At 42.1% G+C, this 24,967-nt stretch overlaps 1 protein-coding gene and 1 long non-coding RNA gene across 2 annotated transcripts in view; one reads left to right on the top strand and one right to left on the bottom strand.

The window, feature by feature from the left end:
* The window catches only part of LOC136565458 (uncharacterized), a 28,759-nt gene extending 17,453 nt beyond the window's left edge, over positions 1–11,306 (bottom strand). Inside the window, exon 1 of the long non-coding RNA XR_010784865.1 lies at positions 11,093–11,306. This is a non-coding gene — a long non-coding RNA (uncharacterized lncRNA). The remainder of the gene's footprint in view (positions 1–11,092) is intronic.
* Positions 10,776–24,967, top strand: part of ZFHX4 (zinc finger homeobox 4) — a 148,124-nt gene continuing 133,932 nt past the window's right edge. The window contains exon 1 of the mRNA XM_066564050.1: positions 10,776–11,892. The gene's annotated coding sequence lies outside the window, so the exon portion shown is untranslated. The remainder of the gene's footprint in view (positions 11,893–24,967) is intronic.

Consider the following 24,967-nt stretch of genomic DNA (forward strand, 5'->3'; position numbering starts at 1 on the left):
AGTTTAGGGCCATTTAACCTGGAACAATCGTTTCCTCTGGTTAAGGTTTATATAAAACCCAGAGCGGGCTTGAAATGTCAACTCTAGTGGCACCCTTTGAAATCCTGTTTTATTCCAGCACTCACTACACACACGAAAGCAAATCCTTAAACTGCAGGCTAAGTGCATGTGGCCCAACCAGGACCATACAAAGGCGACACACGTAGCATGTGTCACAGCCAGCAGCACATGAGTGACTTCGCCAGGGGGGATCCCTCATCTAGATCCCACTCCAGACAATCAGGACACAGCAAGGGAAAAGGGATAAAAAAAAAAAAAAAGAAAGAAAGAAAAAGAAAAAAAGAAAATAGCAAGAAGAGCCAGACTCCAAACCCCACCTCCTGCCCCAGACAAACAAGGGCAGGTAGACTGGCTGGGAAAGCCGGGCACCTCCCGCGGAGGGGATGCTGCCGCGGCCAGCGGGGCGCACCCGGCGCGGGGCACGGAGCGGGATCCGCGCACCTGCCGGCCCCGGGGCCGCGCCCCCGCCCCCGCCCCGCCCGGGCCGCCCCCGCTGGAGGCGTCGCTGCTCCCGCGGCGGGCGCGGGGCCCGGCGGAGCGCAGCGCCCGTGGCCGGCCGGTCCCGCGCGGCCGCCGCCGCAGCGAGCGCGGCTCGGGGGCGCTGCCCGGCGGCGGAGCGAAGCGGCCGCTCCGCATCCCCGCGGCCGCTCCACGCACCGGGCTCCACGCACCGGGCGCGCCGGGCCCCGCGGACACGGGGCGATGGGGAGAGTGGGGCGGGTAATGAATTCCAGCAGAGAGCTCGAGAGGAGGCATTTTTCAGAGACCTGCCATATTTAACATTGACCACACTAAAGATGTTATTAGCGACGGAGGGGTGGGGAGGGAGGGCAACGGGGGATACGATAAGGGAAAATAGATAATGACACATAATCCAAACCAGAAGTTTGAAACCAAGTTAGTTCGCTGAAAAGAGCTGAACTTTTTTTTCCACTCTCTCGGTCTCTCTCTCTCTCCACCCCCCCCCCCCCTTTTTTTTTTTTAATAGGCTGAGACTGAAAGACAGGGAGATAAACTTGTTAAGGAAAGAAATATTCTTCTAAGCAACCGGGTAAACAAAATAGCTGAAGTGAGACAGTGAAGGAGATGGGGGTAGGGAAATGCAAAGGACATACTACTATTTAGAAACCCCAAAGGAAATTGTAAAGTAGGAAATGAAAAGAAGGAGAAGAAACATTTCTGTTGTAAATTGGAGGGAATGAAGAATAGCGGGAGAAAAGGGGGTAATAGCTGCAGAAGGTCTTATGTAAAGCACCACTGAAGATTAGCCAATGTCTAAAATATTTCAGCTGTGGAAAGAGTGTGGTGTGCTCATCCCTTCAGCATGGGTGTGTGAAAGGGAAATGAGTACGGATAATTACTAATATAGCACATGTCCGGAGGAACCAATCCAAAATAAGAGATAAATTTGGCTGGTGAAGACAGATAGGAAAAAGGCTGGAGGGAGACTTAGGAATACTTACTTATACCCAGGAGGAGACGAAGAGAATTAAAGAAGGGGAAAGGTTTCAAAAGTACAGGGAAACTTAGAGAAACAGCTGGACCGGGAGGAAACAGCTACGGCAGAGATGGGGCGAGAGAATGAATGTGAGAGAGAAAGAGAATGGGAGAGATTGAGGGGAACAAATATACCTGGGAGAGGGAACAGTTGGAGCGGATGGGAAGAAGGAAAGCAGGAGCGGAAAACTAGGAGAGAGGGAAGGAGGGACAGAGGGAGGGATGTGGGGAGAGAGGGAAGGAGACGGAGGGAGGAGACAAGGGCTGAAGTCTCCCAGCCTGGGGAAGGTGCAGCAGTGAGTGAGAGAGAGCTCACTCGGAGGGTTAGGTTAGATTTCCAGAGCTCTTAGAGCTCATCGACCAGACCGCTGGAGTCACTATTCAACCCGAGTCCCAAACACACGCCTCACTAACTACTTTACAGCCACTTTCATTGATTTTCTTTATCAAATAAACATAATACCCGTTACAGCAACACTTCCTCTTCGCGCAGCCAGAATGCCACAAGCTGATTGCTGCATTTCTCCGGCTTGCAGTTCCCCACCCTCCACCCCTAAATAAATTGTGTTCTTTCACTTAAGTGGTCAAATACATTATTTCTTGCACAATTTTTCTGTAATCTGGAAGGTACTCTGCCAGCTAGGCAAATTGTTTAAATTGCAAGGTAAAAGGTCCCCATTCCCATCGCCCTGGTGTGGAGACAAAATTTTCTCCCCATAAATTCAGGGTTAGCTTATATATTTACATACTTATTTAGCACTATTAAGAGGTAACTTAATTTAAGGGGTGATGACAAAAAGAACAGTTCTGCCTTAAAAACTTCAGGAAAAAAATTAACGCAATTTTACCACATGAACCTAAACTGCCACTTAATCTAAGCATTTCAGCCTCAAATTTCAATTTTATTTAAAAAATCCCCTAAAAGTAGCCCCCTTCAAAAGCTGTTTTTGAACCAGGCTCTTCCATATATGTCAAAGGGCTGTTGAATTATTCATTATTATAATTACTATCATCATTGTCATTATCCCTTTCCATGTGGAAATAATTTTATTATCGTAATTTGATATCTGAAGAATTTCCTGTTAGTCGTTTGATAATAATTTTTTTCTACTGAAAAGAAAAGTTTTGTTTATAAATGAGAGAAAAATATTTTAAATGCTTTTATGTTTACTATAGATTTCCGTTTATCTAATCGATTGGAATGCCAATAAATCGATTAAAGGTTTAGCGTTTTACAAACAACCATTTTGTGCTTTTTGATTTTACGTTCTGAATGATTTTAATAAAGCTAATGCCTTCTCTGAGCGTTTGTTCACCCCAAACCTAATATTCCATCATTTCTACTATTTACAATTGCAATGTAAAGTGTTTCTAATGAGAAAAATAAACACAAATAAAAGAAGGAAATAATCTGATGAAATTACTTTGTGCCTGTGGTCAACATATTTAGGCAAAGCCCTTAAAAATCTTGGTGAATTATATGCGATCATACAGTGATTGCGGAATATTAAATTAAACTTAGATAAATCCGCATTGAAGGAGGCAGCACCCAATCCTGAATTTATTTCCCATTTTCTATAACAGCATCACTGCGCTCCTCTCTTTGCAATGACAATGTGCCAAATCTAGGCATTTTGAAAACATTTTCCATATGCTTTAACTGGAGACTGATAGACAAAGAAGAAAAGGAGATGGTCTTTTTTCTCTTGAGGTATATTTCCTTTAACTTTTCCTCCTACCTTTTCTGATCTTCATCATTTTTTAAACAAAAGTTTGAAAATCATTAAGACCTTTCTTTTTCTTTTACTTTTTTTTCTTCTCGTGTAATCAATTCTTGAATTGTGGGGTTTCAGTTATGCTTTAATGCAGGACTATAGAACTGTCATTTCTATACCTTGGCGGACAATATTTTGGGGAGAAATCATTGATTCATTTAGTTTTCGCTTGCTGCTTTTTGTAATTAAAGATGGTTTTAATTATACACTTTTTTTTTTAAGTCAGATCAGATGTGCTGCTTGCTTGCTGGAAGGTTTTTTGTTTTTTTTTTCTTTTAACGGTGCTTTTAATTTATGTGTAGTTTTTGCGGATAACACAGAGGTGGTGGCTTTTATTTAGCTGTAAAATCCACACGTTTTCTTTGAAAACTTGGCTCCTTGGGCGAAAATAACTTTTTCTGGTTGCTTTATAATCGCTGTTTGTCGCAGAGGTAGTTTAGCATATTGTCTACACAACAAAGATTCCTGTTTTATTGGCAGTGTGGATTGCTGGATTTAGGTATAAATATTTCATAACTTTCCTCTTTCTGCAGTAAGATCGGTAGTTTTATTGGCTTTTTCTCCTTTTTGTCTGTCTTTCTACCAGAACCGTTTTATTTCTGAAGTCCCTTTTTGTCCTTTTCCAGGATAGAATGTAAAATTTTTCCCTTGGATATATCACTGCTGGAAATATGCTCTTGGGCTTTCTGGAGGGGATGGGGGGGAGCGGTGGTAAGCGGTCGTTTTCCTTTATTTGCATAAGAGCTGGTGAAGTGCCTGTGAAGTTGGTGAATTGCTATTGTTTGGGGCTAGTCCTGACTGTTTTTGTTTATAAACACTGGGGTGGTTGCCGGGAGGGGAGGGAGGTCAGAGCACTGTCAAAGCGCTGACCTCTGAAAGCCCAGAGGGCGCCTGGCTCCTTCACCCTCTCCTTTCTCTCTCTCCCTCTCCCTTTTTCTTTCCCTTCCCATCCAAGGCCAGGAGCTCAGGTTCAGGGCATTTAATCCCCGCGATCTGCCCAAGAAAGGAGCTGAAAAAGGGCTGTTAAGGCTCCGGAGGAAACGCCGGCAGCAGACTTAGACCTGGAACGCTTTTATTTATAGTAATGTCCGGGTGCGCGTTTTTGTACGGCTCCAGCCAAAATAACAACAAGAAGAAAAAGCCAATCGGGATCGGCACTATTTAGCTCAAAATCTCAGCGAGATGTCTGTACTATTCGGCTGTGATTTTTCTCTAAGGTCACTGCTCGTTAGACGCACTTTCAGTAGGTGAATGCCAAATCTAGGGCAGTGAAGGCAGAATTGAAATGCAGTATGTTATTGTTGTTTTATTTCTTTTTCGAACAAAACTTTCCAGGAATCAGAGTGGGGATTTTTGTTTTCTTTCCCTCCTCCCTCTTCTCCTCGCGTCCCCCCCCCCCATTCCCCCCCTCCCGTTTTAAGTGTGTAGTGGAATGTTTTGCGGGGGGCCGGGGGGGGGGTGGCGGGGAAGAGCGTTGTAAATTAACAAAAGATTTGTATATATGATACCTGCAAAGAAAGAAATTATTAATAATAGCCAAACGCTTTGGGTTCAGAGTCAATTTCATCTCGGGAAAAAAAAAAAAGAAAGAAAAGAAAAGAAAGAAAAAAGTACAAGAGATTGCTATCAGGTTTAAGTATGTTTTGAAAAGAAGTTGCTGAGTTAAACAAAAATGTTAGTTAACACACTGCCTTTGTCAAATAGCCCCCGGGAGGAGAAGAGACAACAAAAAGGAGAGGAGGTGGGGGCTGGGGATCTGAAAGTGTCTGTAGCTCAGATAAAGGGTCTGTAACACTGAAATCTTGTAATACCTCGTTTCAAACTGAGCTCATCTATAGACTTAGGGAACGCAGTAAAAAGACATGGATCCCCTTTCCCTTGGGTTGGGGTCTGGGGAGAGGAGAAGGTGGGGGAAGGGAACGCTTATTAGGGAATTATGTCGGTTTATTAAAGAGGGGAGCGGCTATGTCTGTAATTATGCAGATCCTTGTGCCCCTGTGTGTCCGCAGAGCAGATTTAGGGAGTGAAATGAGCTTGACGGGGAGACGTGGTGTAACAGAGCCCGGTTTGGGCTACGATTTCTTTGTCTATTAAAGAATGGTCAGTGTCGGGCTCTGGCCCCCATCAGCTCCGTCTCGCCCAGGCCAACAAGTTTTCCTTAGGGCCAAGGCTGGAGATGGTAAAGGACAGAAAAGGCTGAGGGGTTTTTGAGTTTTTTTTTTCCCCCTTCCCTTTCTTTGAAATGTAACATCACTATCAAGAGCTTTTTGTGGTTTCAACAGGAGGCTCAAAAAACCCAAAATATGTAACGGTGCCTGCAGGAGAAGTTCGGAGGAGGTGGGCGGGGGGTCCACCGAGACCAGAGGAGGGGAGCTGAGAGGTTAGGCGAGACTCTTCGGGGGCGATCAGCTGAGCGAGAGAGGGAGGAGAGAGGGGAGTGGGAGCCGGGCCGGGCCGGGCCGGGCCGGGCCGGGCCGCGCCGCCGGGAGCCGCCCGCGCCCGCCGGGAGCCCCGCACCGCTCCGCGGCCGCCCGCATCCCCCTCGCCCGCCGCCCCCAGCCCGCGCTGCGCTCCGCTCTTATCACATCCCACAAACCTGCTGCTGCTGCCTCCCGGAATTAACCTTCTTCGATTTTTCCTATCTACGTGGCGATCCCCGGGTTCCTTCTAAACTGTTAACATCCCGTAGTGCCTTTTTTTTTCCCTCCCCCCGCCCCCCCCTCCTCGATAGGTACTATTTTTAGGGAGAGAGAAAGCGGGAGAGACAGAAAACCAGAGAGGTTTAAAATGTTAGGATGGACAGTAAACAGTGGCAGCAGAAACCCTGAAAAATGTGGACTCTCCTGTCGCAATTCCTGCCTTATTCCCCCCTCCTTTGTTCCTTAGCTGTAACTCAAGAACACCATAAACCTATATCCCCCTCCAAGACGAGAGAAAGGGGGGAAAATCTACAGCCAAAAAAGAATGACTTGACTGTTCTGACGTTTGGTGTTTTGACATTAATGACATTAATGATATTGATGTTTCACCAGGAAAAAAGCACTAGGAATAAAAGAGGTGGGGGGAAGTGCGGGGGGGGGGGGGACGACTTTAAAACTAAATTATCTTCGTTTCCTTATTCTTCCGTGACATTAAGTATACGTGTTACTTCACTTGAATTTGAAATAGATGTATTGTTCTCAGGTGTTTCTTCATCACAATTGTATTTAATTGTCTTCAGTCTTAGGAAATGTGTTGCCATCCTTCAGGCATGCACTTGAATGGACAATGCATCCTTCTATCTCAGAGTTCCGTTTCGTCTACCATTTAAACCTAAAAGCCTTCTTTCCATCATACACCCTCAATCTGATAACTGTAAACAGGTTTCAGAGATTTCATTTTCAGTCTTTGTTTGCACTTTTTTCCACCCGTGTAAACAACAATGCAGAATATCGCTAGTTTCCTTATTACGTTCATTGACAAGGCGCAGTGCCTGTGGAAATCTACATACATATGCTCACACCTTTTTTCGTTGATGAGCTGGTGCAATGCATAGGTGAGGCTTGGAAAAGCAATAAAGTTGCTCTCACTAACCCTCCAATGCCCCTGACTTTTCCCTTAAGTTCCAATCTTGAAGATTTTCCTGAAGTTTAAAGTAAGGTTTCCCTGGATTGAGGTAGGGGTCCTCCCCTGCTTTATTTGCAGATTCCGATTTTTTGAATGGCTGTACTTCCATGCTGGCGGTTTGTTTTGGGGTTTTCTTTCCCTTTTCTTTATTTTTTAATCCTTTTTTTTTCCTTCCCCTTTCCAAAAACCTCTTTTTTTTTCTTTTTTTTTCCCTTCCTTCAAAACTATCAGGACCTTCACTCTGACCTTAAACATCTGCTTTTAGACACTCGGTTCCCTGACACTGGCCTGTGCTTCCTTAAGGGCAGCCTTAATTCATCATCAGGTGGGGATTTTCCTATTAGCGTTAGTTCCAGTACTTGCAAAATGTTCTCCTGGAGCAGGAGGTTTAGGGCCCAGAGAGGTGTGTATTTCTGCCATCCTAGTTTTTGCTGGTTTGTTGTTGTTGTGCATGTGTGCTTTTAATGGAAGGTTGTGATAAAACCTTCCTGCTGGCTTTTAGTGTTTAAGGCCTAAGACAAGGTTTTGATGTGTATCGCAGGAATCACGAACTTCAAAGGCATGTCAGCTCTAAGGTTACGGTTCACCTGCTCGGGGTCCTTGGTACTGTAAATATCTCCTGCCTGTTCCTGTGACTTAGTGACCATTTCTGGTATACCCATTTCTGGAATAGCATTATCAAAAATCTGCACGTGTTCCTGCGGTGTATTCGGATGCTCTTTGAATAGTCATGTTTTTATCTTCGGTAGGGGGTATTTTAAAGTATGTCTATTCCTAGTTTTAGTTAATTATCTTTTAATGAAAGTGTCAGTCATATTCACATCTGCAGTATTAGGTTAAGATAATTAGATTTTCAAATGAGAAGCAATCTTCTTAAATCCCACACAGGAAAATATTTGTAGAAGATTCCGATTTATAATGACATCTGTACATTTTACCCTACTTTTCATCATAATAGTGTGCCCCCCTCCCCTCAAGAATGAAATATGTCTGGTAAAATATAGCAGATAAAATATTAATAAAATATCAATACTTGCAGGGAAACTGGAAGATGATGCATGTATATGCATGAAACCTGGATTGTATGCAAAGAGACCCTTTCCTTGGGCTGATATTTACTTCATTTTGATAAGACTGTTTACAGTTGATATTGTATATTCTGTAAGGCTTTGCTTTTTACTTTGTTGGTATCTCCAAGCAATTACATGGTGGTCAACAAATAAAGTGTGCTGTGTTTTGTGTGACTCTGTGTGTGTTGAGTGTATGTGCATATGTGTAAATACGATGTGGGATGTGAGTGTGCACATGTGTGCATTTGTGCGCACATGTGTAAATAAACCCGTCTTTGTATGGGTTGTTGTTCCCTATCCTAGATATATTACCTTTCCTTTTGCAGATGTGTCATACATTCATTAGCCCATTGAAAAAACGGGATGCAATTTTTTTTCATTAAATCCCCATTAAAATAGAGAAAATGTAAGAGATAGACAGACAGAAATATCTCCCTGATGAAATAATTAATTTGGACCCGTTTCTTTTTAAGTTTCCAAACAGTTAAAAGAGCAAGTCTGCCACCCTCTTTTTTTTTTTTTCTTTCTTTCTTTTTTTTTTTTTTTTAATTTTCCCTAGCCATCTACTTTGTGTGCCTGTGCGTGTGTGTCTGTGTTACTAATGAAGTTTGCAGACTTGTGTTTGTATCCATGAGCTCCCTTCTGCTGCCCCTTCTTCTCTGGGCTGGCTCTGTGGCTCCCGCAGCCCCGGCGAGCCCCCGGCAGCCGCGGCAGCTCCGGCTCCTCTGGCTCCGGGGCTGCGCGTCATTTGCAGCCCGGAGAATGTTGATCACCTCACTAATTACACCTCTCCCTCTCCTCTTCCCTCTCCTCTCCCTCTCCCTCGCTCTCCCTCTCCCTCGCTCTCTTTACTCTCTCTCCTCTCTCTCTCTCTCTCCCCTCTCTCTCCCTCTCTCTCTCTCTCTCTCTCTCTCTCTCATTCCCAGAGTGCATATCGGGAATAGACACACAAAGACATGCGCACTCAACTTAATCAGCCATTTTTTTAAACAGGGCTAAAACGATAATAATTAGCAGAATAAAGACATATCGGATTTTCATTTCCTTTCCTCCTTTTCCCAACCCCTTCACAACCAAACAGCGAGACCGCGGTCGGCACATGCTTTAACAACTCCCGGACCCCAAAGGACCGCTCCATGCCCCCCACTTCTTGCTCAATCATTTTTATTTTCACCCAATAAAGTTGGAGGATTATTTTTTTTTATTATTTTTTTAATGAACCTTCTCTCGTTTACTTGGATGTGATCAGCTGTTAAGTAAATAAAGCAAAACAAAAAAGAGAGGCGAAGATCCAGTAGGAACTGCGAGGGGAAATGGAAAGTAAGTTTTTTCTTTAACTTTTATTGAGTAGTTTGTGTTAAATTTAGGTCGAGTATCGATTATCTTTCCAGGCTGATCTTGCACAATCTTTGATATTTCGCTCTCGCTCTCTCTCTCTCTCCCCCTCTCTCTGTGCCTCTTTCTCTCTCTCTCACATACACACACACACACTCACATCCCCAGATCCCATGTACCTCTCCCCTCTCTCTCTCCCCCCTTTTTCTGCCTGTTTCCCCACTTTTAGGTACAGTATTTGCTCTCATTTCGGAAGGAGGGGCTGCTTTTTCTCTCTCCCTTCTTTCTTTCTCTTACTGCCTTTCTCTTTTATTCCGGGGGTTACGTTTTGTTTGTGTATTTTTTTTGTTTTGGTTTGGGGCTGTGGGTTCCTTTTCTTTTCTTTTTTTTTTTTTTTTCCTCTTTCGGACTGTAACTTTCAGATTAAGTGGAGGACCCTGTTCGCTTTGCAGAAGAGGTTCGGGGGATGCCCCCCACTTTTTATTTCGCTCTTTTTTTCTAGGGAGCTCGGGGAGGGGGGGAATACTGTCAGATTAGGAACGACGTTACGGCTGTCAGAAGTCATCCCTCGCCAGCCCCTTTAGAGCTCGCACTCTTCTTTCGCAGCTCGATCCCCCCAAAACTTTGAGGTGCCTTTTGAAGGCACATTCTGCTCTCCCACCCTCCTTGCCTCTCCTCCTCATCTCCACCCCCCTCGGCCTCTCAAACTTTCGCTTTCGGGCGAGGGGGGGATGCCAGCAGGGCAATGGGGACCCTGACTGCGTGCGTATGTACAGGAGAAGGTTGTGGGGTGCTTTTTCCCCTCTCCCCCTCCCCCCCCTCCTTCTGCCCCCCTTTCTTTTGCAGGTAGGTTTCTCAGGAGCAGAGGCAGGGTGGCCGTGCGGGCGTGTGTCTGTGTGTGTGTGTGTGTGTGTGTATGTGTGTGTGCGCTCAGGGCGATCGCGCTGCTGGCTGCCGGCTCTGGCAGCCTTGGAAGAGGAGCCCGTTAGGAGCGCGCTCTGCGGCTCTGTCAGTTTCGCCGCGCGGCGCGGGGAGGCGGCCGGCCCGGCCCGGCCCGGCTCGGCTCGGTTCGGCTCGGCTGGGCTGGGCTGGGCTGGGCTCGGCTCTGCTCGGCGCGGAGCGGCCCCGCTGGCGGGGATGTGGGGATGCGCGGCTGCCGCTGCCTGCGGGCGGCTGCCGGCCGGGCGCCGGCGGAGCCCGCGGCATCTCCGCCGTGCCGTGCCGTGCCGTGCCGCTCCGTGCCGCGCCGAGCCGCTCGGTAGGAAAGACTCTCGCGGGCAGGGTCGGGGACTGCTTTCAGCGAAGCCTTTCTGACATTTTTTTGAAAGGGAGTGGTGGTTGTTTTGCGGGACAGGCGCCCTTTTTTTTTTTTTTTTTTTGAACAGGGGGCTAAGGTGTATGAAAAAAAAAAAGACAGCCAACAGTCAAAAAAAAAAAAAAAGAAAAAGAGAAAAAAAAAAAAAGCTCATAAACAGCGAGCCGCAGTTTGGTTCCTGCTCTAACTGCTCGTGCCAGAATCAAGTGCATCCCTTCCCATCACGGCGGCTAATGGCAGACGCGTCCCTGCTTCCCCGTCTTTCCTGACTTGAAATTTCCTACAAAATTGCTAATAAACTTTCCCCCCATCCGATGCCAACTTACAGCGGTTCCCCTCCACTCCTCCCCTGCTGCATCTTCTTCCCCCCCCACCCCCACAGCCTCCCCAGCAGCGGCAGCAGAAAACACACGGGTTGGTATTTCTTTTGTTACCTGCGAGCCGAGCGGCCGGGGGTCTCTCATCGGCTGCTTAGGGCACTGGGTCCAACCGAGAGAGGAGCCACATCAGTCGGGTTCAGCCTGTTTCACCTCAGCGCCGTCCCGAGGAGGCTTTAGCCACCATTCAGTAACACACCCTCCTCCTCCTCCTCTTCCTCCTTAGGTACCAAGGCAGAGATCGCAAACATAACACCCCCCTCCCCACCAAAAAAAAAAAAAAAAAAAAAAAAAAAAAAAAAAAAAAAAAAAGCCCAACCAAAAGACAACTTGCCAGGCTGAAGATGGTGGAGATTTACATTAAGCCAGACACAGGCAGGTTCACTCAGGAAGTCTGACCATCCCGTTTTCTGACAGTTGCATTTCCTCGGCTCCATTCCGTCCTCCTCTTTTTTTTTTTTTTAATAATTTTCTTTTTATTAGCCTTGCTTTGGTTTTATCAAGGATTATGTAGTGTGCAGGAGGAGAGTGAGAGTGGAAAGAGAGGGCTCGGGTGCTTTTGGGGTGGCTGCTGTGAGGGTGTTTTTTTTTTGATGGTGTATTTTTTTTTTTCAATCGTGTTTCCCCTGGATTTGCAGTGGCTCGATCCTTAGGAGCGGTGATGGAGTGTTTAAAAAGATCATATGTAGCATTATATTTTTAGTTTGGTGGTGGATGGATGGAAGAGGTAGTGAGAAGCCTTTGCAGCCCTGCCTGTTGTTGGTTAGATTGAGGCAGAGACTTGGCTGCGATTGGGACGCGACTGTGACATGGGCATCGATCGCTTCCATTGAGAGCAATGCAAAAACACAGCCTGGGTATGTAACACTCTCAGTGCCATCAACACTTGTTTTACTTTATATTTACTGGCAAAACTGACAGAACGATCCGGAGTGCTTTTCTTTGAAATAAGGAATACAAACGTTTGGATGGGAAGGTGCACAAAGAAGATCATGGAAATAAACGGGGGGTTGAAGGTTGGGGGGTGTGTGGGGGGGAAGAGCCTTAATCATCATTGCTCCACTTCCTATTCAACTGCCTGTATTTAAGGAGTTTCTGTCTTTTCTCTACCGGGGGATCCTACTAAACTGGTTGAAATGAAAAAAATCAGACTATCAACCTTGAGGGAATATCTGCTAGTTTTCAGGGTTTGCAGTTTCAGCCGGTAGGAAGGCACACAAAATAAAAGATGGCTAGCCAGCTGTTTTAACCTCTTGCACCTGGCTCCAGAGCTGAGGCTCACCAGGATTATTCAGTTATTCGTGTTATCTGTGCTTGAATATTTATAGTGTACGATCTAGAGATCCACACAGTGCATTGTAGCATTTCTTTATCCTTTAGTCGTGGGCTTTTTGGACTTTGCCAACATAAACATGTATTCAATAGTTTTCATTTTTATGATAATGAACATAGAGGGTCAATGAAATATAGAAGGAAAAGTCGTAAATCTGCAAAAGTGAAACCTACCCAAGGAACAAAGAAAGGTCAGGTAAACCATCTGTGTAAGTCACAGTAATAGTACCTGCTGTTTGGTTTATGCAGTGGTACTGCTTTATTATTCTCTAAAATGGAACTTATCCGCTAGATCAAGTTAAAACTAAAGGAAGGCTGTGGAGATGGCAAATGACATTGTGTGCATCTTTCAAAACAGGGCGACAGATGTGTATCTTGATTTTTGAATAGTTTAGGTTTATTTGTGAAGATAGTGCACCATCAAAGAACATATAAGGGAGGCTGAGAAAAATCACTGTTTAATATTGCAGAATTTACTGCTTCCATTCTGACCATGAGCCTAAATTTACACAATGAAATTTGATTATCTCTAATAACAATATTAGATCCTGCACTGGATGGATGAGAATTGAGGTGGTTTTGTTGATTGCAAGGGTTTAATGTTGCATTTCAGAATCTGATGTGGTTTAGCCTCCCTTCCATTAACTGGAAAACCCCTGAGGTTTTACAATTATTTCTTAAAGATAATACATTTAAGATTGCATTGGTAGGCTGAAGAAAAGTCATAAAGGCAAGAAGGGAAGCCCTTAATAACTCTTGAGATTCAGACATGTTCAGCAGTTAGATTGGCTCTGACTTCACCAAGGGTCGACAATGTGTCATTTCCATGAAGCCAAATTGCCCTCTGCCTATATGATATTAATGTGCAAATCAATATTTCAGGGATTAAATTTCCCTTCTTCATTTTTTATGGTTTCTACCTCAATAAGTCTCAAGTCTATTAGAAGAGGCTGGATGATTTAAAATCTTTCACTGCAGAATGGCTTGTCGTAGCCTTGTTTCACAGACCATTTTTTGGATTTTCGTTGTAAAAGACTAAAGGCATTCCAAAGAAGTTGATAGTCAATATAGGGACATGCTCACTGTTGTAAAGCCCTTGTTCGATTAAGAGCTAAAAAGGTATTGAAAATATAATATATATGCTTATATAATATATATACATTCTACTGCTTTAAAAATATTGTGTTAATCACCTATTGATTTATTTCAAAATCAATTGAAGCTCCTTTCTTATTAGTGATTTGTTCAGCATTCTTCAGCCTTGTTGTTAATTTTCTTAAGCAGCATGCATGAATTAATCTGCTGGTAGAATGTGTTTTGGTGTGTTTTTGAAGCATATTTAAACCCAGGCAGTTTTACCTCTTTAAGCTAAGTGGTGTGAGCAGTTTAGTATTGTGGGAGAAACAGGAGGCTTCGAATTCAGCATTGTTTTTATGAAGCTAAGGGGCATTTTGAAAATATTTTATGATTTATGCTCATGTGCATATCAGTAATGTTTATTGAGAGTTTCCATTGAATATTCAGGATTAGTTAAAAATTAAAATGGAGCTATCTGATCTGGAAGGAAACAATACATGACAGAAAATTTAAGTCAAAATATGAGGTTGTGACTTTATCACATAATCTTGGGAAGGCCCTACTGTCTATCATTTAGTGTTGTTTTATAGTCTTAGACCATCTGGACTAGGTTCCGCACAGCTGCATGAATTTCATATGTGATAGAACATTTTTTCCATTCAGTGTGAAATGTTCCTTCCTAAAAACGTACACCAGACTCGCTTAATTTAGTCTGCTAAAAGAAATGCACATGAAAAAGGACAAAAGGCTCTTTAATCTCTGCAAGCTGTTTGTTTTTCTTCAAGATTCCTGTCTGTTTGGGTTTGAAAAGTCATGTTTATTGAGCAGATGATTCTGAGGTGTGACATTAAGATAATATATGATTTTTGTGCTAGTTTCTGCTCTCCTAGTTAATTTGCAGATCTACTTTTTATGCCTGTCAAAACACAGTTAATCTATTCTTATTTACAATTAATCTCAATAAAATTAATCTTAACTATGCCTTAGTCAGTAGCTTAAAATATCTAATTATATTCAATTAACTGCTGTCATAGTAATTAACACTGCTTAATTGCCTCTGCATATATTTATGTAAAGCTCATTAGTTACTGCTTGCTCTTTTTTCCTTTTCTCGTTCCCATTTCTGCGGATCTGAGAGCACTGACATAAAACCTAGTCTAGTTTTTGACAATTCGAGTCTTGAAGACCTGTGACAATGGCAATACATGTGTTTGTGACCTGTTAGGTGGGTAAATATTTGTGTTTTCATATGCAAAAATGTCACCAGAGCTGGGTCTCTAAAGTACTTCCAATCCAGCTCCCTCCAACTCTTGGCCTTTCTCCTACCCCACCACACACAAAAATGTTTTCTAGCCTGTTGATAGAAATATGAGAAGCCAGGTTAAGCTTTGTGTTTATAAATGAAGAGCTTTTCTGCATCTGCCTTGGGGCTGTACCCAGAAGGCAGAGCTTTGCTACTCCAAATTCATTCAAAGGGTTAAAGACTTGGCCAAGGTTCAAACTGAGAAGCGCCCAGGGAAAGTGCATGTGAATATGTACAAGTTTCATGTAATTAGTGCTTAATTATATTAACATATGCAAATTGTCAACTTAGGAGCTTGTTGAGCTGGCAAAGATCAGCCAGGCACAATTGCTGTATTGTTCTGAAACAATAATGGATTTCAAGTTGGATTGTGAAAACACATAACTAGCTATCTAATTTAACTCATACCATGGTGAAATTTCATTAGTCTCCATGGAGACTGGTTTAATTGTGCTGACTAATGTTCTGGGCTGCAGAGTGTCCTAAAAAGAAAGCGTTGTTTGCCTAATCCACCTTACAATGACACTTGTTTGTACATGTTTCCCTTGTGTGAGAATTTGCATATGCAAATAAATAGTTTCTCTGCCCCATTTGTCATGGCTGTTCATTACCCATGAAGAGGACATTGTTACTAGGCTGTTACTGAGTCTCCCAAGACAGGATAGTGTCAACCAGTCCAGCCACATTCTTTCATAATTTGTTTCTGATTAATAGACCAGAGTGAGGCTCGTTCTATTCAGGCCTCTGCAAAGGGAAGGTCAGTTCTGTCACTGAAAAGAGTTTCCGCAGCAACTGAAGTTTTTTTCTCTCCCTCCCCCTCCCCCCTCGTGCTTTGGCTAAAATAATCATATTTAAAATAATGTATTCTTGCTCTAAGGAATACCGCCACTAATAATCTCTAGTTTCCTAAAGCAAAAGATAGGAAAATAAAGGAGATTCTGGTATTGGAATATTAATCCTGTTTTTGACAGAAAGGTAAACTGATATAATTGCTTTTCAGTCGAAGGAATGGGGGTTTATACAAGTGTGAAAGCATCGGAAAAGGATTAGCATTTTTTTGCATAATGAAAAGCTCTGTTGAATAGGGCACTGAATGGTTGACTGAATGACTGAGATGAAAGGAAGATGAAAATGCAGGCTCCTCTTTCTTTATGCCTATGTTCAGCTCTCCCCAAAGTTATGTTTGTCCAAGACTTGAGAAAACAAGCAGAAGCTCAGATTTTAGCAAATTGCTAAGATGCCCTGAATTTACATCATCATGAGAAGTAACACGTACGAGAGTACTGCAGCGAAAGGATAAGAAACACAGGTTTGTATGGAGGGGAGCTGCAGGAACATGACAGGCAAACCAAATATTGACTATTGGGTATCAAGGATTCCCAGCACTTTGCTTGGGGGAAAGAAAGAGGAAGGACAGGGGCCAGCAGGGAGGAAAGGAGCTGCTTTAAAAGTTGCCAATGGAAATTATGCATCAACACATAATAATCTAATAAAAGTTCGGCATTCAAGGAAGCAGGGTTTAGTCAATATCTGTTTTAATTATTAAACTGTTTCTCCTTTGGAAAAAGTTATGAATTCTGACTCAGTGCTAAGTGTTTAAGTGGTATAGGAGCCTTGCTGGGGAAAAAATTACTCTCTTTGCTCGCCTTTGAAAACAGAGAAAGCTTACCGAAATAGCAATTGATACATGCACGTAAGGAGCGCGGTGTTCAGTGTGACTGTGTCAGCATACTCAGGTTGGTTAAAACATTTGGATTCCTGTAGATTCAGGTGGCCAGAAGGGCCCTGGCCTCCTCCTGCAATCAGTGCTGGCCCCCTCCGCCTCCAGCCAGCACAGGATCAGGCCCCCAGCCAGGGCTGCAACTGGTTAGCTGTTGACAATGTGATCAGTGCTTCTAATTATGTTCTCTCAACAGTAATTAGGGCAGTTAAAATACCATAAGTGTTGAGCCACTTTTGAAAGTGGGAAGTGGTTCTTTTGTATGTATGTAAATCAAATGCAGTGTGAATAATTATTTGTATGTGTGCATATTAAATAGGCTCTCTTTTTTATCAGGTCAACATAAGTACTGATTTAGAGCTACTGTGGAAAACTCTCGGTAGACAGACTAAATATTAACTTGTTTTGGGGATTTTTTTCCAGTTTGCAGAACATTTATTTGTAAATGCTTGCTAGTTCAGTATTGGGCTTGATCTGATAATATTTAAACATTGGAGATGCCTCTAAGAAATTAGGATTGCTTACGAATAAATGAACCAAAACTGTAAATGCAGACAGTGCTTGGGAAGAATAGTCACAAAAAATCTCTTTTTTAAAGATAAAGACCTTCTGGAGGTTTTAGAATGTTTTGCTGCTTGCTTTATGAAATTCCTTAAATGTTCTTTGAAAGGAATATGCTTGGGGTATGCCTTTCATTCTGGGAAGATCTTATTAGTGTATTTCTACAAGAAAAATGTGTTAATTAAAAAAATAAATTAATTTGTATTTTAAAATATTGTTAACCAAGCACCATGTGTTGTCTCTGGCAAAGTTCCAGCCACTGTAGAACTGGGTAACACATGGGTTAATAATAACTTATGTGATGTCTGCATTCTTTCTGAATGGGCAGAATCCCAGCACACCAAGATTCTGAGATTCAAGATTTTAAAGAGTAAGATGTAACACAAAATATGCTTATGTGAACAGATGCACAGATAGGAGAAACTAAGAAAGACATGTATGAGCTGCTTTTACCGAATAGGTATAACAAACCCAGTAGGTTTTGTTTGGTAGTTGTTGAGATTAGTTGTTGTTTTTGAAAGGGGTAATAAACACACGTATTGATAGCAGGATTTTGCAGACCTGTAAAGATAAACTTGTTTTGCGTAAATAAAAGCAGGAAGTTCAGTCCATAAGACATGCCACTCTCTTTCCTTTTTAATAGTCACTCTATAGCAGTTTTATACCACTATTTTCATTATTATTGCAATTTTTGCTGTGTTCTAAACTAACCAGAAAAGTTTGTGCCAGCCTGAAATATGGCAGACTTGTTGAGGAATTACATTCTCAGCTTAAAAAAAATATTCTGAGGAATGGTTTAACTAAGTAATAAGGTCAAAATAAAAGTTTCCTGTATCAAGACACTCTGTTTTATGTCCACATTACTCAGGATTGGCTTTCAATTAAAAAAAAGAAAGTGGAGATATATATACTTAGATTGTAATTTGTCTGAATTATGTTCAATTTGCTTTTTTTTATTTTTGAGAAAAAAATTTAAAGACACACATAAACTGGCATCTCTTTACAGATAAATATAGCAGACTTTTAATACTCACAGTGATCTGATCAGTTATCCCAGCTCCTAAGAAGGTGTTATGGTCCTTCAGGTCAATAGTTCACAAACTAAAGGCTGTATGTACATGAAAGACCATGGTGACTCTGAAAACAAACATTTACCATACAGGCTGCAGCAGTGTCTGCAGAACAAGCGATGTGCACACTGGATATATATTTAAAACTGCATTCAAATAGACAAATATTCTATTTCTGCAACAAAGAAATACATACAAAAGGCCTGTCTTGATGTGTGCCTATGACACAAATAACCAAAAGAACGATATTCTTCCCAATCACCCTAAACTAAATCAACAATTACTGCCCGAAATTAGAGGAATAATATGGGTGTAAAACTGGCAAGACAGACAGTTTTGATATTAGTGGAAAAAGAATCTTGCCTGTAGTTACCACTTGACAATAATTCCATAAAATTAAATTCGAAAAGTTTTGTCTCCTCTTTTTTTGCTCCCATTTCATTTTTAAGGAAGGTACCAGAAGGTTTGTAAGTAAGAGGTTTTCCAGAGAGTCTGAGGGGGGGTCAGTTCTCTTCCTTTTACCAGGTAACAGCGGAGCTGAGGGTCTGTGAGAGGCTGCTGCTGAAGGCTTGCTCCTCCCTGTTTTGACACCGAGGCTGTCTTATAAATTCACCTAATCTGAGATGACAAGGCACCTGTCACTGGTAGTGCTCCAGTGTTGGGGGCACTGATGGAAACCTGGAATAATCCCAGTTGTTTCCACACTTGTCCCAGAAGATGGTAGTGTAACAGATAAGAATAATCTCTTTTTCATGGCAGAAACATTGCTTCTATCTATCTGTTCGGGATGGTCCTTTGATTTTTGGTATTCAGAGAACCAGAGCTTTTATAGCAAGAGAGGGGAAAGAAATATCCTTGGATTTGCCAGGTGTTACATGATGTTTTCAAATGCAGGTGGTTTGCCTGTTTGAGAAACTATGGCTGTCCACCTTTAATCAAGATTCTCCTTGTTTACCACCTAACACTTCCCATGACTTCCCCACTCCAGAAAATAAGGTTCTGAGTGAAAAGTACCTCCTTAAAAAGAGAATTTATTCCTGCGGATTTTACTCAGGTCCTTTTCTGTTTTGTTGTATTTTTTTTTAATTGAAATAAGGTTATTGATTTTGTTTACAGCACCAAGAGTTTAAATTAAAGAAAATGTAACATTTCTAAAATGAATTATTTAGTTATATGGCATATGTCATCCCTCAATCTCTCAGTTCCTTTGAATTTTCACAACTGCTTGAAAAAAAATATTTTTTTTGCCATTGGAGTGCAGTTATCTCTGGGGTGGGAAGTGCCACCCCATGCACACAAAACCATGAGCCACTCTGCTAAAACAAAGCAATGTGCTTTGGGAATTTTTCCAGCGGTAGCAACTGGTTTCTGTAGGGAAGAAAAATATGATTTCTCACTGAGTCGTCTGCAGTGCACTGGGACAGACATTTCAGTTCCAGTGAAAGGCATCACTGGAGTTTTGAGTCCTAACTGGTCTGGCCTGTGGATTTCTCTCTCACTTGATGGGTGCTTTCCGCAGCATTTTTGCAGTTTCCAGTTTTGACTGAGGGCCTGTTCCGAAGTCCAGCGCGGCCTGATCGATTTCTCCAGGTTTGGATCAGGCCCTTGCAAAGAAGAGCGTCATCTGCTGAGGCACCCGCCGCAATTCCAGCAGCGGCAGGACAGGCTGCCAGGCAGCCGCCCCCCGGCCCGGGGGGAGCGCTCACTGAAATCACAGCTTTTTCCTGAGTGGGTGGAAAGGCAACAGGAGACAGCAGAGCAAAAAAATGTTAGTATTTAAATATAGCAGAAACTGGGAGCCTGACAATAACTCAGCTACTACAGAGTCAATTCAGCCATCTGGAGATGGTGACATGTCAAAAAGGGGGGGCTGGGGGAAGAAGAGGCGTTGTGAGGGAGAGAGAGTACTTAAAAATGAAGAATTTCATTCCATGTTGAAATCTATTCTCCATGAAGGATACAGCTTTAATGTTGAACAGCATAGCTCTCTGAGTGGTTTTGTGCATCAAAGACGTACATACTGGAGCACCTAGTGTCATGCCACAGCTGGATTCTAATGTTCCTGGACCAGATTTGTTTGACCCAGCACAGAGTTTACTGTTGAAATTAGTTTGATTTTCAATGTTATTATTATTTAAAAATAGATTTTGAGGCTGTTTGAATTTTTAAAACACGTTCTGTGGTAATGATTTATAAATATTCCTGATTTCAGCTGTAGCTGTACAGAAGGGTTGAATCTGCTCTCAGCATATTTTTTACATGATTTTAATAATTGGAGGCAAATATACTGCATATCTTTTAGGTTCATTTAAAAATCTACGCAATTTAAACAAACACTGAATTGTGTAATGGTTTGTCTGGGAATTACTTAGGCTGCACAGCATAATAATATTTTATTAGCTGTCATTTGTTTTCAAGGAAGAAAATGGTGATTTTTATGTTGTGTGTTATGTGAAAACTTGGCACTGAAACAGGACAGTCCCCAAATGTGAATTTCTTAAAAAGGCAGGACAGTAGTTGCCCAAAAGGTGAAGACTTGAGAAAAATTGGGGTAGGTCATTTCTTTCCTGAAATGAAGCAGGGTACAGATTAGGAGCCATTAAGGTTTGCCAGGAGTTGCTGGTCATAGAAGCCTGTTTAAGTGCTCACTGTCAACAAGGAAATCATGGGCAGCACTTAAAGTGGCTCACCTCTGATTTATTCATAAACCTCACACGAGCACTTGGCTTTGTTGTTGCTCTGGTAAGGGGGAACTGATGCCAATAAGAACAGGAATAAAGAGCTTCTTGCATGGTCCAAAAGTGAATAGCACTTTATCTCAAAGCATGACCTTCCTTCCCAAGATCTGTTGTGTTACAGTTGACTCTGCTAGATGTGTATTCTCAGATGAATTGCTAGAATATGTTACAACAAATATATACTTTGTAAACCCTCTAGATGTAACAAGAACCGTGTAACTGGAACTTAGGTTCTAACTTGACAGAAAGGTTGTGGTATTCATAGGGAGCTGAGCAATTTCCGTTTCAGACAGTGCTTTATGTTGGTGTTTTTATTGTGAGTCAGAAAACAGTGTGATTATGTGGCTGTGATTCAAATGAAAATTTTATATTCTTTAAGGGATTTATTTGAGAAACATATTTTGATAAGAGCAGACACACCGAATGTGAAGTGATTCAGAGACTAAAAAGGAAAAAAAAAAGTTGACTTTGTTTTTAGACATATTTGATGGCTGCTGCTGTATTTTTGTTTCTCTAAAAAAGGCAAAGTAGTGCTCGCAGTCTGCAATGGGGGAAGGGGCCTTTCGAAGACGGTCAACTACCATGTTTGCACTGGGGCAGAGGTTGAGTACAGTTACTTAAATCCCCAGAGAAACATTTAGTTAACGCTAGACTCTTTCTGATCCCGTCCGAGTCTGGTTTTCTTTCCTGCTTTTTAATGAAGTTTGTTTGTTGCTATGTTTAGATTATGTTTTTAAACTCGCTTGCATTTTCACAACAGATTTGACCAAAAGAGTCATAATGGAAGACAGTGATGAGAGTTAATGATACGTCTTTGATAAAGCAGTCCTCGTGTGCAATCTGATCACAGCCATCAGCTCATTTGTCATGGCTGAAGTGAAAATGTCAGGACCAATGAGTGTATCAGTGCTGAAGGGGGCGAAAGGGCTTTTGGAGACACTTTTGTGCTGGGAGTGGGCCATAGCTTAGATGCAGCTCTAGGGAAATACTGGGATTAGCCAACTCTGTGCACAAATCCCTAGCATAACAGAATTAGTTGGGAAAATGAGGTTTGTTAGGGAAAAAAAAATCTGTAGAACTGCTCTAGGCTTCATCCCAGGAACTATGAAAAGCAGTAAAGCATTTTATTAAAATAATTTTAGCAATGTGAACGTGTGCACATTCCAGTGAAAGTCACAACTGGTAGCCAACATACTGACACAACCCGTCCTAATGCATTTTGCATATGTATGTGGGTTTCCTTATAAAATTAAAAAAAAAAGTGCATTAAAAAAAATACAGTGTTTACAATCTTAACAGAAGGTTTACTGAATTTGACACAGTCGAAATTTATGCAACATTAAAATACGGACTGATGCTGATGATCTTTTTGCATATGTTATTTCAAATAAAATATAAGGATAGTCTCCCTGCTGTAGACACTTCTTTACTCAGGGGGTAATTCATAATATAAAAACATACTGATTGCCAGACTGGGATTTTGTTGTGGCCAGCCTTTTTCTCTCTTTGGCTAGTCTGTGCAAAATGCTTCTGAAGAATATGTCAGTAGGCAGATGTAGGATAACCTATTGTATATGCCTGCCTTGGCAAGACTGCAAATGCAAATTTTTTAGACCTCTGAAAAACAAGTTTTAATATCCCTTACAATTTAGTTTTTTGGTTTTGTTTTTTTCACCTTTATTACAATAACTGGATAATTTTGGCAGCTAGTTCCATTCTTTTTTTTTAAATCTTGGGAGTTTCATGGTTTCAGTGGTATCCTTCTGCAGTGAGTCCTACTGTCTAACCTTTTTGCTCCTCTCATCATCAGGTTTTAATTTGTCACAGCTTAGCTTTCTTGGAAACCTGCTACTTGTCTGCTGGAAAGCTTTGTGTTGCTTCCTGTTACATACCTAGGAAGAGCACGGTGCTTTTCCCACTGTGTTGTCCATAAAAATGCTGAAGAGATCTTGGTTTCTTTGAGGTCGGGATCCTTCTTGCCAGACCTATTCAGCTGATGTGGAACAGTGTAGGTGTTTAACTGGGTAATTCCACTACCTGCACTATGCCAGCCCAAGAGGAGTGAGTAGGATCGAGTTATTCCATCTCCAGTGTGTGAAGCAGTTACTGAGAATTGTCTGGATACTAGATTTGTGTAGCTAATTGTCTCTTGGGCTACACCAGTAAATAATGGCTATTTACCTGCTTTGCTGTGTGCCCCGTGTGTTTGATACTGCAGAACTGGGGGTGTTTAACTTCCCACATCTGCGCTGAGGGCGTTCAGCAGGCTGTCAGCGCTGGCCTGAGAGCATTTTTCCCTTTGTTTGGTGTTGCTATTAAAGGTGCTGCTGTGAGTTTATCATCTTTCCTTTGGTTTTAACGGGAGACTGAGAAGAAAATCGTTGTCACCTCGGTTGTCTCACTGGTCTGGTGGCTGCCACCATTCCGCAAGGCCTCGGAGCGGGGGCAGCGCGTGGCGCTGGCAGCGCCGGCCCTCGCCATGCTCTGCGTTACTGGCGCGTCGGCATTGCTGCTGAGCGATGCACGGCATTTGTACGGGCTGGAAATCTCTCACTTCCTAGCTCTTTCCCAAAACTTGGGCATAAGTTTGGAAGCAGGCAGGACTGGCACACATGCTGATTGGAGGGGGTGGAGAGGAGGGGATGTGTGGCAGAGCCCTAGGCTGTGGCTCAGGTGCCAGGCAGTTGCCTCTGGTAAGGCCTGGCTCCTTCGCAGCAGGCTTGCAGCTAGCATGTGAAAACAGCTCTTGTGGTCATGGGCTTTGGGCCCACAGTCCTTCTGGGCCTTCTCATGCTGTGAATGTGACCACAGGGACTAAAGATACCAGGTAACGTTGAGTCTGGCATAAAAATGTGTAATAAAGCTGCAGCCACCAGTCTTTAAACCCCAAACACTTCCCTGTTTATGCGTGTCAGTGTGAGTGGCAGCAGCAAAGTAATTTATTTAATCTAACTAGTACTTATCTTTGTTAGGAGTCGCCTGCAGATTTCTTCCATTTCATGTACAGTGGATTGTCCTTTTTCAGATAATGTGCTTGTACAACCTTTTTTTTGTTTAATTCTATTGATTTACAATATTGAAGTGATATATCTGATACCTGTTTCCTGCACTTTGACTGTATGTAGTCAAAGAAGCTGATGGGATTCTTCCCTCCCTTTCACAAGCCTTTAGGTGTTTTAAATGTATAATTATAATTGCATGTCATTTGATAGCTGCACTAATTGCTGCCAACCATTGTCTGTTTGCACTTAATGCTGAAACCTGATCAACATCCTGCTTTGGTTGATGTTTGGTGGTAAACTTTAATTAACTCTTATTGCATTGAAGAAGAGCTCAGTCTCTGTGCTAACTAATCATTTACCTTCATTATGTCCTGACAGCTCCACTTGTTCCTGGTACTAATAGATACACCAGTCAGTAAATAAACCTGCAAACCTTCATGCCTTCAAGTTGTTCCTCATTGATATTTTGTTGCTTAAAGTATAATGGTGTAAAGATAATTATTTCAGTTAGTTTTGTATCTCTGCTTTTCCAGACACTGATCTCAAATTGCCTTTTTCATGCCAGACAATATAATTTTAATAGTAACTGTAGATTTAAGATAACATTATTCCTTCAGCATGGTTCCTATATACATGCATCTTTTGAATCAATACAATTAAGCTTGTCTCCTGTTGGAATTCTTGTAATTATTTTTCTTGAAATACTTTTCCTGTAATGATATTGAAGTTAAAGTAATCAGGTTACTGGCAGATCATGTAAAATTCAACTCAAAATTGCTGGCTGCTTGATTTTAATTTGTCTGACATCAAGTTTGTTTGAAAAGGGATAATATGTGGTTAAACAAGGAGCTTATAATTATGGTTGACATTTGTTTGTTTATAATGAAATCTAATTAAAGTTCATACATTTTAAAACACCAAAGTTAATTACTGAATTGCTCACTTCACTTATGCACAGCAGTCAAATTAACTTGCAGAACAAAAAAATGACAAAAGACTATGCATAATAAAAACAAAATGCCCAGCTGATCTTGGCAGTACAAAACAAATTTGCCATGATAATATTCTAGAAAAAAAGTGCTTTATTAATAACTAAACTGTTTAAAAAACATCCTGTATTTTCACTGAC

The sequence above is a fragment of the Molothrus aeneus genome, chromosome 1 (genome assembly GCF_037042795.1).
Source record: "Molothrus aeneus isolate 106 chromosome 1, BPBGC_Maene_1.0, whole genome shotgun sequence".
NCBI classification, from domain to species: domain Eukaryota; kingdom Metazoa; phylum Chordata; class Aves; order Passeriformes; family Icteridae; genus Molothrus; species Molothrus aeneus.